At 31.3% G+C, this 20,156-nt stretch overlaps 1 protein-coding gene across 2 annotated transcripts in view; it reads right to left on the bottom strand.

The window, feature by feature from the left end:
• Window positions 1-20,156, bottom strand: part of LOC124535088 (homeotic protein antennapedia-like) — a 166,734-nt gene that overhangs the window by 86,679 nt on the left and 59,899 nt on the right. Inside the window, exon 2 of one of the 2 annotated variants that reach the window (XM_047111142.1) lies at window positions 10,149-10,196. The exons of the other annotated variant lie outside the window; for it this stretch is intronic. The gene's annotated coding sequence lies outside the window, so the exon portion shown is untranslated. The remainder of the gene's footprint in view (window positions 1-10,148; window positions 10,197-20,156) is intronic. 2 annotated transcript variants of the gene reach the window in all.

The raw sequence follows: 20,156 nt of genomic DNA, 5'->3' as shown, positions 1-20,156 counted from the left end.
ATTGTAAATAATGTAACTATATAAATATCCGCTATATACAATTAAATTTATATATGCTGCATGGAAATAAACAAATAAAGCATTTTACAAGTAACATTTTATAAGTGTAGTCTATTAATTTTTTTTTTTTTGGTATGTCGTATCTTTCTAATTTGATTTTTTTTTTTCAGACCACAGCAGTTTAAATTGTTTTTTCTATTTATGTTATTCGTAACCAATATAATTATGGGTCTGAATTTATGAGAAGGCATCGTAAACCCAATTTTACAGTATATCTGGTTTTTAAAGACCGCTGACGTTATAATATTGTAAATGTTTTGTCAGTATTCCTAGCTCTTTAAAAACAAATCGAGGGAACTCTCGAGCTCAAATATTACGAATAGCGGAAAGATTATAAATTTTGCATAAATTATTTAAATTTAGACTACTGAAGCCATATTTACCGCAAATTAAAATCTCTTTGATATAAATTTATGCACTTTGAATATAAGATTTATTTCGAAATTGTGAAGTGCATTAACCTTTGAATAACGGTACATTTCTAAATCTCCTAAATTGTAATCATAAAAATATGATAAGTAGGATTTTATTGCAATTTCTGAGAAATTTCCTGTTAATTACAACGAATAAAAAACCTTAGCGTTTATTGTAAAGTTTAGATAATTCTAAAGCCGATTTGCTTCACAGGATTATTAAACCATTTATCTTTGTTGGTAGTTTTCGTAGGTATTTTACTTGAATTATATCCGAATCACGATGTTATCTTGTAAATTCAATTAGTATTTGCTAGAGGTGAGTTAGGTCACCTTTATAAACAAATAGGGACTTTATTATTATAAACAATTAGGATCACGGTGTATAAATTTGTTAATGTCTTATGAATAAAAAAATATAAAAGCCTACTGTCTGTCCTAATTCGTAACAAAAAATAATTTACATATTTTTTTTTTAACAAAATTCATATTCGAATATATATTCGAAGATATTCAGATTTTTGTAAGCAAGTGAACCTACCAACAATTAAGTATGCATAGCAACATTCTATAATCCCTAGTTTATTAAACATTATATTTTTTCTACAGACAATAATATTTTATTGACTAAATTATCTGCTTAATATCATTAAATGATTCATGGTTTGCTTACATAGTCCTTCAGATTTTTTAATAATAAAAAATGCATCTTTATTCATAAAAATAATTCTTGCATATCACGTACCACCAGGCATATACATTTAATTATATAATATTTAATCAATATAGATAGTCTATTGATAATGCCTCCTAAACTTGCAAGCACAACTGAACTCGATGCTCAGTGAATAATCGTCTCCACTACCGGCGTGGTGGGTATCCGGATGCACCAGATTTATACTTCCACACAAGTCCATACCCAGCGTGAACGGTATACCATCGCTGAGAAGTCTTCATGCAGCTTGGGGTACGAATACACGTATTCATAGTAGAACCCTGTTCATATACGCCCAATGTCCGCCTTGAGGGCGCGATTTATGGTGTGGAAACGTCATCGGTCCCGTGTATATCTATAAATCATATGTTTGCTTAGCGTAGACGACTAAATTTCTCGGATGTATGCTTGGATTGTCTTTGTATTTATGGGCAGGGGTGTAATTGTTTGAGGAGTACGATTGTTCGCTCGACGTTGTTTTGAATGCGATATGAAATCTTTTATGTTTGTTAATCATTACATTGCTTAGGTACTGACAACAACACGAAAATAGTGTATGTATATGTTAGTACACGATGAGCAAATAAAACACATTTAAGTGTCATTGACAGGTAGTTCGAGATGGCCCAGTGGAACGCGTGCATCTCAACCGATGATTGCGGGTTCAAACCCAGGCAAGCACCGCTGCGTCAGCTATCAGCGGTGAAGGAAAACATCGTAAGGAAACCTGCATGTGACAAATTTCATAGAAATTCTGCCACATGTGTATTCCACCAACTCGCATTTTAACAGCGTGGTGGAATATGTTCCAAACCTCCTCGTCAAAGGGAGAGGAGGCCTTTAGCCCAGCAGTGGGAATTTACAGGCTGTTGTTTGACAGATAGTTCAATAACTAACTACTATTGTTTACCCGTAGTATTATTGATTAAACCGAAGCCAATTGTACCCCTTCAAGGTAGACAACTGGTACATATTCTCTGTGCTGATATAAATGCAACAATAAAATGCAATAATAAAATCAGAAATAAAATAAAATTTAAACATTGTTGAATCTCGAAAATGAAAACATGCAAACGCAAAAACACCCACATTTATAATTTAAAATCAATACCAGATGAACTATTATGCATATATCTCATGCAAGAGACCATTTCTCAGACTAGAACTCGTGAATTTCCATTAAAAGTCATGTCTACTTTCAACTAAGCCATAGCGGCTGTTATTGTTGTAAAAAAGTACGATACAAATTTATGTTCTTGTTATTTATGCTACAACATTGTTAGGTCTTATGTTAAACGTTTATATGAAGTCATAAAAAGTAGCTTACATGTAAGTATTTCAATACTGGAATACTTAAGAAAACACCTACAGTACTAAGTTGAAATGACTTCTATAAAAATATTAGTTGGACTGTTTTATGCGCTTGTAATTATGCGCATACCCACATGATACTTGAGAAAAAGGCGTTAATTAATAGAGTTTTTTTTTTTGTATTTCTGTGTAAGACAAAATAATTTTACAAAACAATTAATTTTGACCTGTAGATTATTTCATATTCATTAAAAGATATTATTTTTTTATTGACTCTGACAGTCTGACTCAACTGTAAAATAAATTTACATTCCTTAATTTAAAAAAAAAAGTTTACATTCGAAAATCGAACACAATACTAAATTTACTACTATTTTAAATCCTATTCATTGATATCCACAGGTAATTGAAAGAAAAAAAGCTGAACAATAATCAAGAACAACGGCAAAGAATCGACTCGGCTCCCGTGGGAGATGAAATTTACGACTCTTATTGTCAACGATTATGCAACAGTAAAAACTAAGGAAGTCAGGTATGTTTACATCAATCGGAATTTGCATGAAGTTTGAAGCTTTCACTTTTATTGTCAGAATTAGAATAATAGGACCGTTTATAAACAGTCTTGAACCGACGCGTTGTTTATGATGTTTCGAGTACTTATAATGTAACTCGGGTACGGCTCTTTTTTCGTCGTGTCAACCTCAATAATTATAAAAATTAGGAACAGATTTCTATTAATATTATCGACGAAATTATAAGATCACAGTGTATGTATATGTGTATATGTGTATTTTAGCGTGGTCTGATCAGAGATTATTTTCGAAGTTCGATAAAACACTTTTGCAAAAAGATTTCATATAGGTTTATTTTGAGCCCTCGAGTTAGTCTAGACATTATAGAAAGTAGCAAATGGCATTTGTAAATGTTTCTGAAAAACCGCAAATATATATTTTTTTTTGTATCTGCTACGAAAAAATACTTTTGAACCGCTTATAAGTATTTAACAAAATCTTAAGCAATAATTTTCACGTATCATGTCAATATTATTAAACCTATCAAAAATATCAAACTTTATTAAAAGGTAAGTTTAGAAAAGGAAATATTTTCGGTTTCGAAGTTGTAAACGTATCTAGAAGTAATTTAGATTCCTTTTATCACGCACATACAGTCACGCCATCTCTACGAAATCGTACAAAACAGTTAAATATTATTGCGAGTCACCCTTATAACTTTAGCACGAACCATTTGCACCCTCGCGCCACCCTTAGCGTACCTCAACAAGCTTAACGCTATTCTAACGCCATCTCTGGGATGGTGCTTGAACTTCCAAAAAAGCATGTAGTTCTCAGTTTGTCCGCTACAGCAGCGCCACAGTCAGAGCTTTTGAATGAAATCGAACATATCATGAGAAACATATTTTAAGGAGGAGAATATAGAGTTGTTTTTGCAGTGTTGAGATTGCGGCAACGTTGGACAGAGTATGCAAATTAACGTGCCATTACATGGTAATTTATTTGAAACGAATGACCACTTTGCGGTGTAGTGCATCGAGCACTGAACGTATATATGGGGACCCTGACCTTATATCGTGTCAATTTATAGCTCGGAGCCGTTAACGCTCTTTTACGTAACAGCTGTTGTGTCTCGCGTGATGCCTTAGCACACTGACCTTGTTTATACGAACTTTCACCTGTTTCTTCATTTGTTTGGAAATTTTATAGTCTAGACTAGTCATAATTGGTCAACCTGGAAAGCCGATCAGATCTATTAATGACACTACTAATATAATTAATTACTTTCTTAATAACTTCATTAACAGCTTGTTTAATTATTTCTATAGTTAATTAAAGTTAATTCACTTCGAAAATGATAACAAAAAAAAATAAGTGACACGTATTTAAAAAAAATTAAATTATTATCAGTGTTCTGGAACTTTACTCATTAATTTAACGACTATATTTCGCTCGCATTCTACTTATATGGCGAGCTCTGATTGAGACAATCTTATTGAGTATACGAATGAAGACTTTACAGCTACACAGTATTTATGAGTTGGAACAATAAATTTGCAAGTGGCGAGATTTATGAGGACAGTGGCGGCTGCACACGCCCATATCTCGTTCTGATTGTGCTGAGAAAGAAATCGATTATAATGTTTCGTGTAATGAAATATTGGTATCTATATACATATATAATGTATTACGAGTGTGTGTTTATATATACGCAAGCGAGTGAAAAGAAAAAGTTATATCCAAATTACATAATTGTTCATTAGGCGCCAATAAAAACATTCGAGTTAATATGTAATGTAAAATTACGCTCGATAAATATTTTAATAAAATAAAACGAGTCACAGGCGTAATTGAAAAGATAAAAATCAGACAAATTATCCAATTACAATATTTTAAGCGTAATGACTATAAGAGCTGGCAGCTTATTGCTATTAAATCATAATTCTTGGCCATGTGAATTTAACCCGATGTATGAACGCGCCAAAAGCGATGCCTTCCAAAGGTTACTTGGAAATTATATAAACATCGTAAGAAAATACGCTTTTTTTACGACAACTCACCTGTCAAGTACGTGTAGACGCGACGGCTTCTTAAATTGGACATCGTCGCTGATACGAGCGAACTGTTTGTCAGAAGCGAACACTAATGACCCGTGGACGATCAATTAACAAGTCCACACGTCATTATCAAGCTTATTATAACGCTGAGAATGATAAAAAATATAACTGTATTGTTGACACGGACAATTAAAATAGCTAGAAAGGCCTTCCTCTAAGACAAAGAGGTTAAGATGAGAAACAATAGAGGTGCAAATGTTAGTCGGATATTACAATAATGGTATCGATTATAATTTGCGTGCGATGTGGGGTAAGATAGGGGCGAGAGGCGACACGTAAGCGACAGGGTTCCCCAATCGGCGACGCGATCGGCGCTTGCGCAGGCCGCACAATGCTATCGTAGCTACGATCGCGGACATGCACTCTCGCGCCATTACGATTGGTTCCCCGACGCGCCTATGCGCCGGTGATTAGCTATTTTCAATATTGTTCCTTTAATTCTTCACGTAATTCTGTTAAAGGAACCACGCACGAAGCAAGCGATTCTGGAATTATCTCAAGCCTTCAACACGACAGCCTTTAGATAAGATAATCGAAAATGTTGCAAGCGAAAACATTTTCAATGGCGATATTATACTATGGGACGACTGCGACTTTGTTTCATTTATTTTATTATATTTCAACGTCTTTATAAATCTATATTATCTGCATTTCAAAATTTATTATTAAATTTTTAATTAAATGAAACGCAGTTTGTGAATATCATTTGTAAATAAAAGGGTCATAATTTAAGTATTTATCTATCATGACTTCATCCACAGGTCATCTGTAACCACTGTTGAAGTCTATTCCCATGGTTCCACTTAACATTCGCAAACCAAAGGTCGTAAAACGACATTTAACGCTCACTTCTCTTCGCTATAAAACTTATGCTACAAATACTGCAAGTTAATTTGCAATATCTAGGTACTTAGTATTCAAAATTGTTTGAATTATTTTAACTCTAAGTATAATCATTTTGAACTGTGATTAATTGTCACACTTCTTGCATCGTTAACAAATTAAAACATCTTTATTCAAGTGGTGGTCACTAATAGTAATATATAGCTTTAAACTTTAATTATTAAGTAGTATTTTTATTAATATTTATTATTTTTCATATAAAATTATTGTAAAATTAATATATATCTTTGTAAATCAGATTTTTGTAAAAACCAATAAATACTACTACTACTTTTTTAATACCTTAAGTATAATAAAGAAAAGGGTGCTTTTTTACTAGCATTGATTTAACACGAGCTTTAAATTGATTCTTTGATAAATGTAAACTGTTACTAACGATGTGAAAATGAATTCAATAGCTTTAGTAATTAGAATAATGTTTCTTAATAATTGTCCAGTTAGTGTTTTAACAACCTTTTATATAATCCATAGTGAGACAAGTGAGACAACATCACATACATTACTCTGATCCCAATGTAAGTAGGTAAAGCACTTGTGTTATGGAAAATAAAAAGTAACGACGGTACTACAAACACCCACACCCAAGATTACATGGAATCGGCCGGGAATCGAACCCGGGACCTCGCAGTGGCGTATCCATAAAAACCGGTGTACACACCTCTCGATCACGAAGGTCGTCAATCCATAACTTCTTATATATTGATATATAACTATATATTATATAAACTTTGTGTGTGCGATATTTAATAAATAAAAAAGCATTGATGTTATTCTATCCTAATGATAATATAGGTAAAATATTCTATTTCCGTAAATACGCATTCCTAGTATATTTATTGGAAATCGTCTTGTATTGAATCTAGATATAATCTAGTATTCATGTAATAATCGCACGTAGTGAGATGACAAATAGAATTGCAAGGAGTAGAAAGTGCTGGCACTTGCCTGATTTAGTAAAACTGTATTGAGTTTCTTCTCGTAGCGTAAATCTCATTTTGTATTTGATCACAGCATCTCGTATATTGACTCGAGTGAATTTAGGTGAAATATTAAAATTTATTAAAGCGTAAAGTAATTTGACCAATCTCCTATATTATTATTTTCGCATATTTTTGAGTGGAAATATAGATATTTGTCAAATTTCAATTCATACGATTAAATGATACATTTACATTTAAATGGGTAGAATTGTGTGATCTTAGATCACGAGCGAATAAGTATCAACAGAACAGCTAAAGATAATCGTGACAGACTAAGAAACCTATCAAAGAGACATACCTACATATATATATGTTACAGATATGTTATACCCATACTAAAAGACAGAAAAAAGTGTGTCGCACCGGGGACCGTTTATTTTACATTTCGTTACAAGTAAAAAGGATAGCTTGATAAAAACAATAAGTAAAAGGGATAACTAGATGTTTTAATTACGCAAAACGTATTACTACGTAATTATGATGTATTATAACGTATTACTACGGAAAACAACTAAAGGCTAGTCTACACTTTTTGCGCGTTAATAATAATATATCTGTTTACTACAACATCATTGGTAGTATGATTATTGGTGGAATACCATTCCTTTTTTTATTAATATTGAAAATTTATATTTTATTAAAGTCAATAAAAATTACGTCAGTATAATAAAAGAAAAAAATATATAGTCGTTATAGTTGAAAGTCGTCGTGAAAGTAACGAGTATTTTCTTCTATGTTTATTGCGAGAGAAATACGTTCGGGAAACAAAGTTATAGAAGTTATATCACTTATATTCAGAGAACACCGCAACTTTATCGTGATTTTATTGTCATTGTCTCAACATTGCGATTTTATCAAAACGAATAACGTTAGTACGAAGTGACTGGCATATCGAATGTTTATCACGTCTCTTAATATATACAACTACATAAACATATATGAAGAACTAGACTATAATCTTTGAGTGAAAACACTTTTATTTTCACTTGATTTATTATACTATATAAATAATAAAAAAGTATCAAGATTGTAGATTGGTCGATGAGAAGCTTACTTGACCTAAAAGACAGATAAGTCTGTTCATTTTTGAATCATAAAACTTGTAACTAATTGTACTGTCACACTCTTAATAGTGAGACAAGTGAGACAACATCACATACATTACTCTGATCCCAATGCAAATAGGTAAAGCACTTGTGCTATGGAAAATCAAATGTAACGACGGTACTACAAACACCCAGACGCAAGTAAATAGAAAACTAATGATTATCTACATGGACTCGGCCTGGAATCGAACCTAGGTCCTCAGAGTGGCGTATCCATGAGTATGCCTCTATTCTATACGAGTATAGAATAGAGGCATACTCAGTAAATAAAAAAATTGTGGTATTATTGCATTAGATTAACAGAGTAACGTTGTTTCATCAGATCAGAGGACTAATCATTGAGTAGTAGTAGTGACTACTTACTTGGTCCATATTTCTTATGATGAGTGTTGTGGTGATTTATGAGTGGAATGTTAATAGTTTTATTCATAACTAAATAAAAAAAATACGCCGATTGAGATGCGGTTAATTTGAGCAATAAAAGCAGGTATATCACTAAGTTCTGTCAACAAAACGTTAGGAAATATTTAGCCTATTCGAATCATTTGAAATTTTTGGCAAAAAATTATCAAAACACAACACATAATATTTATATCTTTATGATCAACAATGCTAATTATAATTATATATTCTAAGTAATTTATTAATAACATCAAGATCAAAAAGTTTTTATTTAACTATTTGAACGCATCTCAAAATATGTTCACGAGTCTACGCCTAGTTATGATCAGTCATTAATTTTGATTGAATTAAAAATCCAATACTACTATAAATAAATACGTATAGCTCTTTATAAGCCTATAGCTAAACCGTTACCAGTGTCACGCGTTACGAATACCAAGTTCGCCCTATCAACTTCTAACAAACAAGACAAGACAGCGAACACCTTTTACTATAATTGAACAAATGCCAATCAAATGCATCCGGTGGAACAAATCCACGAGCGGTAAATCTAACCTTAGTAATAGACAACTAGTTAGACGTAAAAAAAGTGCATTTCATTTGATACGATAGTTATTTTATAGCAATAACGAAATAAACTAGTGTAGTAGTTTTATGACTAGCCGAGTTTCAATAAACTGATGAACTGTAGGTACATAACTACATGTATATATAAAGAAATGACTAACTTCAAATTATATCTACTTAAAAATATATGCCGAAATCAATATTACTAGAATATTTCAATACATTACAAGACTATTCATATACAATAATAAATAAATATTCATGAAAAAAATTGTAACGAAGAAATTTTAATACACATTTATCATACAGCGATTACTTATGATTATTATTTATTGATGTGTGTGATGCTTATGAACATATATGTGAAAAGAAACAGCTCATAGGTTGTCGTGATTCGATATAAATCCAAGATAGTTTTATTATAGGTTATGTTGGCAGGGATAAAGAAAAGAGATAAGCCAAGCTATATCCCGGTTAGGATAAAACAATCGTCGCAAACGGACTTTTAGTTTGTGACTTGTTGTTTCTTGTATCGCTCTTAAATGTTTACGAAGTTCCTTAAGCTTGAAGAATCTGACTTGAATTTCGAAACGTCTTATAGTCCAAAAGTTCTAATATTTTATTTTATTATTAGTATCTTTAGTAATATATTACAATTAGGTACGTACATACGTTCTTCTATAATGGGTAGAAATCGCTGAACTAGACAGAGACGGTCTTAGATGCTAGTCTCGAAAAAAAAAAGTAATAAATTCTTTATAATGAGATATTGAAAGCAAATCTAGTTCGTTTTGATAGGTTGGACTAGAACCCGAGTTAGCGAGATAAGTGACATTACCAATGTCAATCTAACGCAAAAGCTCGAGCAAGGTGTTTAATGATGCAATAATTTGCATAGTGAGCCTGCGGTGAAAACTCACCGTTTCCTTTTACAGTCGACGTTCTTGTTATACCATTTCATGCGATGAATAATTATAGAAATTTTGAACGTAACAACAAACAAGGGATGTATGGAAAATATTTTGTTTGATAATACTAAAGATGTATTTAAATAAAACTCACCTTAAAACTGGATTACCGTTTTATAAACGAAAGCACCAAAACGCTCACCTGAAAAAAAAAGAAAAGAAGCAGGTGTAACAAACGATATACGATTGTCATAAAAATATGTAAACGAAATCATTAAGGCGAACAAATTGAAAAACGCGTGGAATCAATTAAGGGGCGCCTCAAACGTTCGGGTAGTCCCGAGCGTGCGGCCGCTAAACCCCGGCGCACAATCTGACATTTATGAGTGCCATAAAAACGCTCAAGTAGTGACTTTTACTACTTGTTTAGTGAACATAAATGTCTTTGCCTTACCCGCGCTCAACGTCGTCCGTATTTAAAAGCGCACAGTTTCGTGCAGTTTTGCTCCTTTTGCCTCTTTTTATTTACTGTTACTGTACTGTTATGCAACTGTATAATGCTTTGGTTACTTTTCAGCAGCGATTTATGGGTGTCGTCTTTTGTCTTTATTTTACCGCTGTGAGAACATGCTTGTTTTAGTTTGGCGATGTTTATAGAGCGTAATAAATCGAAAGACGTAAATTCGACTGCCACGAGCGGAGTCCCAGCAAATTGAGATAAAAATTTTAACTTAACATCTACGTCCTGTGTCAAATTTTACCGAAGTCATAAATCAAAGTCGACATACGACGACCACGTACCATCGGCTCCTGTGGCGGATGTTATCTTGATTGTGTTAACATCGACTATAAAATTAAGGCACTTACGTTTATTAATATTCAAGTGGTGTAATAATGGAGGAATATTTTTGTATTATTCAGTTGGTTTCTTTAAGGAAAGGTGGTTTTTATTGATATCGGACCGGAAATGGTCGATGTCCAGTTTAAATTGTAATCGTAATATGTTTTATCAGATGACACTTAATTTACATTGTTTACGACTTGAGTTTCTTTTTCAACAGATATATATTTTTTAATTCATTACACAGAACATTTTTATCTGATTCATCATAAAACATTTTATTCGTTTTATTTTATTTCATTAATATTCAATTTCACCGCTCGCAATTAGCCTTATTAGATTTAGATAGCATTTTTATCATTACAATTTCTTATGTGGTATTTTTACGATTGTATCAAAATCGGATTACGGAATCAGTTGTAAATAAACAAGTTAAATATACACAAACAATTGATTCAACAAGACTAATGAGCATGAATCACTCATTAGTAAGCTTAGGACATTCATATAAGTTTCGTATTCATAGTCAGTACTAGTTTTACGGTGTTAGGTATCAATTCTCAGCCCACCCGTGTGGTATGACGACTTATACCTGGTGCTATCAAACATACAGAGAATATAAATGCTCGAACGCACTAGGCGGTGGAACAATAGGAAATTTTGATTACTTTTCGCCCTAAAACGCTAGGCTACCTAGGTCTTGAAGCGATATAATGTTTAACGGATCGGCGCTGTGACTTGAAAGTTAAAAGGCGTTTTGTTATCGAACCTTAAAATAGTCCCGGCGTCGTGATGTGGTGTTGTTTAAATAACATCTACCGTTATATTAGAGTGGAGGCATATCTACTATTGAAAATTATAGTTGACGCTATGAATTATTTAGTTAATCATTAATATTCGTATTTGGTGTATACAAAGGTATGTGATATAGTTTTTTATTGCCCAATTATTGCTCCTTTGACGATACAAATGCGATGATTTGATAGATATTTGAAGTGTATTTTATAAATTACTGGCTCTGTCTGTGTTATCGACTAAATTGCCTACGTGATCTAAGTTAGTGGTGGTAGCATTGTCTAAGAGGTCACCTTAAAACAAGGCCTAAAATCGTAATCCTGCTTATTATGCTCTACGGGTCTTGTTTATTTCCCGCTCCAAAAGAAAGTCCTTCTGCATACCATAGTAATATATTCGCCCGTCAAACCATGCCTTGTTTTCGCTACAAATTAGACAATTAGGAGTCGGTATGTGACGCTATATCTATTAAATTAAATCTGACTACACTCCGGTCACCTACAGCGACGATTTTTTAATCGTATGTATGCAACGTGCGAAACTCGGCGTCATTTCGCATATCAATGTGTCTGACAAATAATTGAGGGAAGGTTCGCGCGTGTCGATCACGAATTATTCGGAGGTGTGACCGGGGATTTTGAAATAATTCCGATGAAATATGATTTATTTCGTGAGTGTTACGGCAATGTTTAAAAAAAAAAATTAATTTTAGAAGATTTATACACATTTTTTATAATTTATATATATATCAATAATGGTCAACAAATTATTCAGCACCTCGATTATAGCAAATCGACTACATTGACTACATATAACTAACTAATACCTACGTATTAATTTATGCCTAACTACGCTATACTATTAAAATAAGCCTCGTAGTCTTGATTGTTTCTTAAGCAGCGATTTTGTAAGCATGTTTATTAATACGGTAACTTTAAAAGGAGAAGTGTTTATTTATTAATAATTAATCTTACTTTACAATAGAAACACATTCAGCTGTTTATTATAAAAACTTTAATAGCTCCATGCATCGTTATGTTTTTTTCACACAACCCTTAAGGTTTTTTTTCAGATTCCTTTGTTTTTGTTTTATGATGTGTTACATAATTACCAATACGTGAAAATAAATGAACCGTATCTTCGTCAGTTAGTTACCGCAGTAACGAGATATAAAGGTTGATTATATTTTTATTATCTAAAGAACGTGATTGATAGAGCCTTCTCGCGCTGTTTATATTGTACATTATACTGCCTCGGAAAGGAATAATTCACATATCGACTTTATTAAAGAGTTCTCATTTCCGGAAGATATAAATATATTTACGATAATTGTGGATTAATTCAAAGCATGGATATATCACATATAACATAAAACAAAATTAGCCCATACAAATGCATCGACTACAGTCATTAATGTGAATGCATACTCCTTTTTTATATTTATAGAATATATATCGATTGTACATCATCGTAGATTCAATTACTTCCCTTCCATAAAGTTGTATGAAATTTGAAGAATTCACAAAGTTCCTTGCAATTGTAATTTCACTGTTTTGATAATAACCCTGCTAAATTTGAATGTACTTTTGTCTGTATCAATTGTGTATGGACATGATTATCATCAACAATTGATGGGATTATAAAGACACTATTCTATATATTCGTGGGTGGTATGTTGTTTGCGTCATTCAACGTCCCAAATGAATTCTATTAAAAAGTATTACAGCGTTTAAATTAGTCGTAAAGGTCTCATCATACATTAATAATGACTAATAATCGCAAAAAATATGTCATACTTAGTTACTTTATTGAGTATTAAACGATGTTGATGAAGCAGACATAGCCCGGTCATTAAACTATCATTATTATAATTTAATGGCATTATTAACATTCACATAGTTCCATACTATGATTATTATTGTATATTTCATATTATTTATTAAAGGTAAATTTCTATGAGTGCAAACGTTTTTTCTATAAATAAATAACGTTTGAGAAAAATCTTATAGTGAAATAATATCTCAATGATGTCACTTAAGAAAAAATGTATTTTCACAAAAAAATATTGCTTTGGTCATAAAAAAATGACCGCATCTGTTAAAATTTAGTCTAACTCAAAATTGTTATTGGAAATCATGCTATTAAAATGACTAATTACAAGTAAGGATTTACGTAATTGATTAAGTGCTTGAAATACATTAGTAACATAATATAATATAATAATTTGCGTGACACTAACCTATGTTCTTCCCGGGAATCAAACTATCTCGATTGTTTAACGGTTAGAAAAAGAGTTATTATCACATCATAATAATATAGCTAAATTTCAAACTTATTTATAAATCTTCCAAATATACTAAGATTTTTTTAATAACAGAAGATCATAGCAATAACATAATGAATGAAATGTACATCACGTTGCACTCTTTTGTTTTCTGCTTTACCGTCGTCGTCAAAGTCTGTTTTCAACGTTAATTACTCAGAACTGAAATTATTAATTACTGTTGGCCATCATTCGGCGTTACGCATGCAGATTGGTATGCTAACGAACGATTAACTATGTATATCCCAATTCTACGGATACTAGGATAATCAAATAATGTTTAATTTATAATTATAATTAATTTTAATTATACAATACAGAATGTTAGTGTTCTTTATTGTTTGTCAACATATCATACATACTTATCTTGATACTTTTAATGTTGAATAAACGTGCCAGTTCGATCTAAAAAAACATTTTTTTAAAAGTAACCAAATTACACTAATCATTACAAATTTTAATATTGGTTTCCATTGGTAATTAAATCAGTCTCAATATACGTATCACTAGCTTTGGCTGACATGTTTTCCTAAACCAATCGGTCAATTAAGGATCATATATAATTAATATCTACAACATTAGAAGCATTTACACTACTTATTAAATATAAACTATTCTCGTAAAAAACAAATTTTGTCAGTAATATATGGGATTTGTCGAAACAAACCAAATAAAGACAAACCTGAAACGTGAAACCTGATCAACATAACCTAAAGTCACCGTGGCATACGATCGAAATTTGTCTGAAGTCCTTATGGGACATCGTATCAAACTATGTTGAATGTTCAGAGATATACAGTGAGTTCTTAATACTTACTAATTTTCATATGCATATACATACTTGTAATTAAAAAAAATAGTTATATTAATAGTAATCATTATTAATTATAAAACCTTTGTGTTGTTTATATTCTGATATTGTTAGTTACATTTAAACTAATACCTATAATGCTTATAAAATTAATACAAATCAAATTGTCTATAAATGTTAATAATATCCGTTTCATATTTGTATGAGTATAATATGAAATTATAAAGTGTATATTTCAGGTATTTAATTAAAAAAATAATTAGGATTGCTAGTAATAAAACATTTACTATCAGCTATAAGTGTTGCAGATAAGAATTAAATTATTTAATTAAAGTAAATAACTTTTTATGGAAAATATATATCTGTTTACACCGATTAATGTATTTTACAGTTTTATTAAATTAAATTGCTTAACATTAATTATTAGTTGGTGATACTTCGGATAGCATCAAATATAATTATTATTAATGTATGTATCAACATAAGCTGTATGTCGGGATTCAGTTACTTCCCAAGACTATATTATGTCATGGGTATAGTTTATAACCATATCAATACAGATTAATAAACATATAAAAGTTGGATAACTCATTCATATAAATTTAAGAAATATTAATGTATAATTATAATAACAGCCTGTAAATATCCAACTGCTGGCCTCCTCTGCCTTTGAAGAGATGGTAAAGAGCATATTCCACAATGCTGCTCCAATTCGGGTTAGTTAGGTTATTCACATGTTGCAGAATTTCTCTGAGATTAGACACATACAGGCTTACTTGCGATGTTTTCCTTTACTGCCGAGCACGAGTTTTATTATAAACACAAATTAAGCACATATATATAGTGGTGCTTGCCTGGGTTTGAACCCACAATTATCGGTTAAGATGCACGTGCTCTAACCACTGGGCCATCTCAGCTCGGACAACGTGAAAATTCGTGGTGTTTGGGTTTGAACCCGCATTCATCGGTTAAGATGTACGCGCTCTAACCACAGGGAAACCTCGGCTCAATATTCAAAGATATTCTAAATCCAATCGTTTTCAATAGTAACTGAAACACGACTATCACGTTTCGTATTTCGTGAATTTGTTAAATTTACTTTACTTTATAATAAGACTACGAAGGCGTGATTGTGCATAAACAATTTAGTTAAGGTCTATTAGAGATATTAATATTCAATAAAAAATAACCGTTAATAAAATCCAACAATGAGGTGTCACGTAGTTATCGAAATATAATTATTATTTCAAACACGCAATTTTATAACAAACATATATCGACTTAATGGAGAGATCGAACATTTTTATTAGTTTTAAAGTACTTATATTTATAATTCAAGTCTTATATCTAATAAATTTAATAGGCGTATAAATGCTTGTTCCATTATTAAAACACTTATTATACAGTAGTGGAATGCGCGGTTTTAACAGCCTTATTTGACATACATCCTATACGATGGTACTTAAAAAGTTACTCCTCTTTTGAACCTGATTAGTCAATAAAGTACAAACATAATTTTATTTACAAAAAGTTGATTTTTACTCAGTTTCATATTCCTTACTTAAGAAATGATTGATTCTCCAAACAAACTTTTAAACACTGTTTACACTCTGAAATTATGATCTAAGTAATAACAAATAACCTATAATGTTCTCTTGAATTCAAAGTATATCCATACCAAAATTTCACCCGAATCGATTCAGCGGTTTAAACGTGAAGAGTAATGTTTTACATATGTACCTACACGAGGAATATTGTACTATTTTAAAGCAGTATTTTTAATGAAGGTTTTATATAAATAATTCTTAGCACCTGAAGATGCTTTATTTCGTATTATTAATTATGTATGCCGGTGATAATTTGTTGACAACACATAAAATATTCTATAAATAGTGCTGTGGCAAAAAGTAAGCGACCACATTCGCACTAGCAACACCATATATAAATGTCGTTGACAATTGAATTTATTAAATTGACAAATCGATCCCTTCTTAAAACTTGCATGATAAGACAGAAGTTTAAAAACGCATGTAAATTATTCATTATTCACTTACTATTGTTTTTATCATTATTTATTTCAAAAATATTTATTAATAGTTGTTAGGGCTGATACCCGGTAGTATTGGTACTGTGAGACTTCAAAATAAAACCACCGAGTATGTACTGCTGGTCAGATAGTGTAATTGTTCTCACTTTATGAAATTACAAAAATTGTATTGTACTTTAGAAAAAACATTTCTATAGCGCGATGTAAAATACATGTAACGCCATCTATTGACCAAATCATAAACTAAATGATTATTTGGCATAATGTCATTTGATCTTGAACAATAGTAGTCGCCGGCTTCACTCGTTTTAGAGTGTTGCTTGGCATGTGTTAGACCAAAAAGTAGCATAGTCCTTTCTTGGTGTTCAAGTTTGCTTCATACAAAATTTCATTAAATTCGTTTCAGCAATTTGGTCCTAAAAGAACGACATACAGTCATACAGAGTTACTTTTAAATTTATAATATTAATATAATTTTGTTTTATTAAATTACTTTTTATTCTACGCATGCGATATTAAAAAAAAAAACACAACATTGAAAACTAAATTGTCGATAAAAAAAAAAACGATGAAAGTAAGATAATTAAATCGAATTTATAAATAGAACGAACGAATGATTTGAAATAAATCGCGAAGTCTTAAATATAAATAAAAAAATCTGTAATCGTCATATACTTCCCGGAAGTCAATCGGTGTCAGGCTGGCACCAGTGAGCCCTACATTAAAATTCACCGAACAAATGCTCCAGGAGTTATCACGTATCGAATAGAATAGAGCCATAATGTTTTATGATCCCTTGTGCGCCTTACTGGTCGCACTTCGGTGTTCGAATGTTAAATAAATAAGCATTTGACATTATCGATACCATCACAACATATCGAACTGCGCTGAACGAAATTGAGCTGTTAAGTTGAATCTTTCGTTCCAGTTAAAGTGCTCTTAGACTATATTCACTTATTTATTGCCATATATACCAAGAGAATATAAATATTACGTTGATGATTAGAATACAAAGAGGTCTCTTTGTTGTCCAAAAAGTAGCTTATGTTCTTTCTCAGGCTCTGGACTATTCGTGTAGCAAATTGCATTTAATTCGTTCCAGTAGTTTTGGCGTAAAAGCGAGACAGACAGACATATAGAGTTACTTTCGCGTTTATAAATAAATCGATGATATATTATTCATTTCATATTAGTTAATTTGATACTATACTTTTTACTCTAGGTTGTATAACATTATATTGTTTTAGTAAGTAAGCTTCATGAGATTTATTTGTATTAACGAGTATTGAAAAGTCTTAAGGCAATGTTCACGAGGTTTCATTGCCTTACATTTTTATGTTATATTGTTAAAATAAAGTGTACAAAATATATTTTTTTCCTGTTCGAAAACCACCTAGTAACGCAAATTACATACAAAGAAATATGCATAAATTGCGAAAAATTTACGTCAAATGTATTTTTAGATTAACATGTTAATTAACTAGCATTTAATGTTAATTACAATTAATATTTCTTGCACGGCGAGATGAAAGTTTTTGCTGTCGGTGCAATAGATTAGAACGTCGCGCAGGGAGGCAGCCAGCTTGCATATGTACAAGTGATTTTTCACGGGTACGGAACCCGTGTCCAAAGGGCACGCAGTGCGGTGTTGCAATCACGATCCTTGATCACGACTGGCTCTTACTATTTATTAACCCACATATTATTTATACGAAACAAACGAATATAGAACTTATATTTATGGAATTAAGGTTCAAGCCAACAGCAAATACAATTTGGTTTATACTCATACGCAATAACATAGATGGGACGAATGAAATTAAACTCTATATCCCGGTTATAAATATCAGAATAAGCGCATTGTTTAATTGGTAGGTTAGTAAAATGTCTCTAGACCGTGTCGCTACTAGCCGTAAATGCATTAAGTTTGTTTTAGAGATAATAATCGTTGCGAATGCGAATGCTTTGTTGTTTCAAAGATAGAGTTGTCGTCAGTGATTTATTTTTGGTCAACTCTTGTTGGACTTAATAGAAATAAAAGCGATGCGCTTTTATACGAAGGCACGTTTTAAGTATCGTTTGCTTTTGAAAAGATTGCGAAAGTGTTTTATACGGAACTCGACGGTGTTTGCGATCTGATCCTTATAATGTTAAGTAGAGATTAGACGATCAAATAAAATAGATATGTATAATTATTTCGTTCTTAAAGTAATTGTGTTATAATTAAAATTGGTTTGCTTTTAACAGAAATTATTTATTAAATTTAAAATTAATTTAAAATTCGAATCGATTATAAGTCTCTAGATTATAACTCCGTATTACGTACATAGTGTTTAGACAAATTTGTAATTAATTGGTAGTATTGTTGATAAACATTGATTTATTAGACGTGAATACTATCTCTTTCTGTTTATAAAGTATTTATAAGCAACTAGAACTCCAAGTCGCAGCTTCACCGAAGGCAAATCATTCAAAATGAAAATCAAAAATATACTCTATTCATGTAAAAACCTACAAACTTATTCTTGAAATGTAATTTCGCAATTATGTTTCACCTTAGGCAAAAATCGAGCGTGAATTGTCACATAATGACATGCGAAATTGACTGTAATAATAATTAAACTTAAACGCAACACGTATCAAAATGGCGTATCACCGTAAATCGGTTGTCAATATTTCAGGTTATATAGTATTTATTTCCTTGCTAATTCTCAATACAACCAATGGTTTGGAATGTCAATACTATCAAGGAGATCCTACACGAAACTCAGTATCCCAAAATGTATTCCAACTATGTTATTTTTATACGATGATATGATTAAGTAATTTTGAAAATTAAAGATAAATTAAATTTTTAATGATTTATTATTAGAACGTATTTGTCCTACGCACTGAAATTTACCATAAAATTAAAAACTTCTGTATCATAGCTTAGGGTATGCGTCAATAGTCAGTCCATTCGTACATTATATTCTTATATGTTTTTTTTTATTTATAAAAAGACATATCCTTAAAAAACAAAGACATAAGCCTCACTTGAAAATATGTTAGAGTCAAAACTTGCAACTGATTTACAAGCTGCTGATTTTTTTGCTGGTGTATTTTTTATATTAAGTTATATTATAATGTGGTTATTAAAATATTACTATAATGAAATAGGATCTTAAAATATACAGCAGCACTCACACAAACATAAATAGCTCTTATCACTGACCATATCAAGTGACTTTATTATATCAAGGATATAAGCGTGACTTATAATGAATATTTCTGAGTATAATTTCTAAAGATTTCTTTATAAAATTAAGATAAGTAAAAACATAAAATTCCGTATTATTCAGACAA

This window comes from Vanessa cardui, chromosome 14 (genome assembly GCF_905220365.1).
Source record: "Vanessa cardui chromosome 14, ilVanCard2.1, whole genome shotgun sequence".
NCBI classification, from domain to species: Eukaryota; Metazoa; Arthropoda; class Insecta; order Lepidoptera; family Nymphalidae; genus Vanessa; species Vanessa cardui.
The sequence above is the reverse complement of the archived record's forward strand: the minus strand, read 5'-3'. Positions and strand labels throughout refer to the sequence as shown.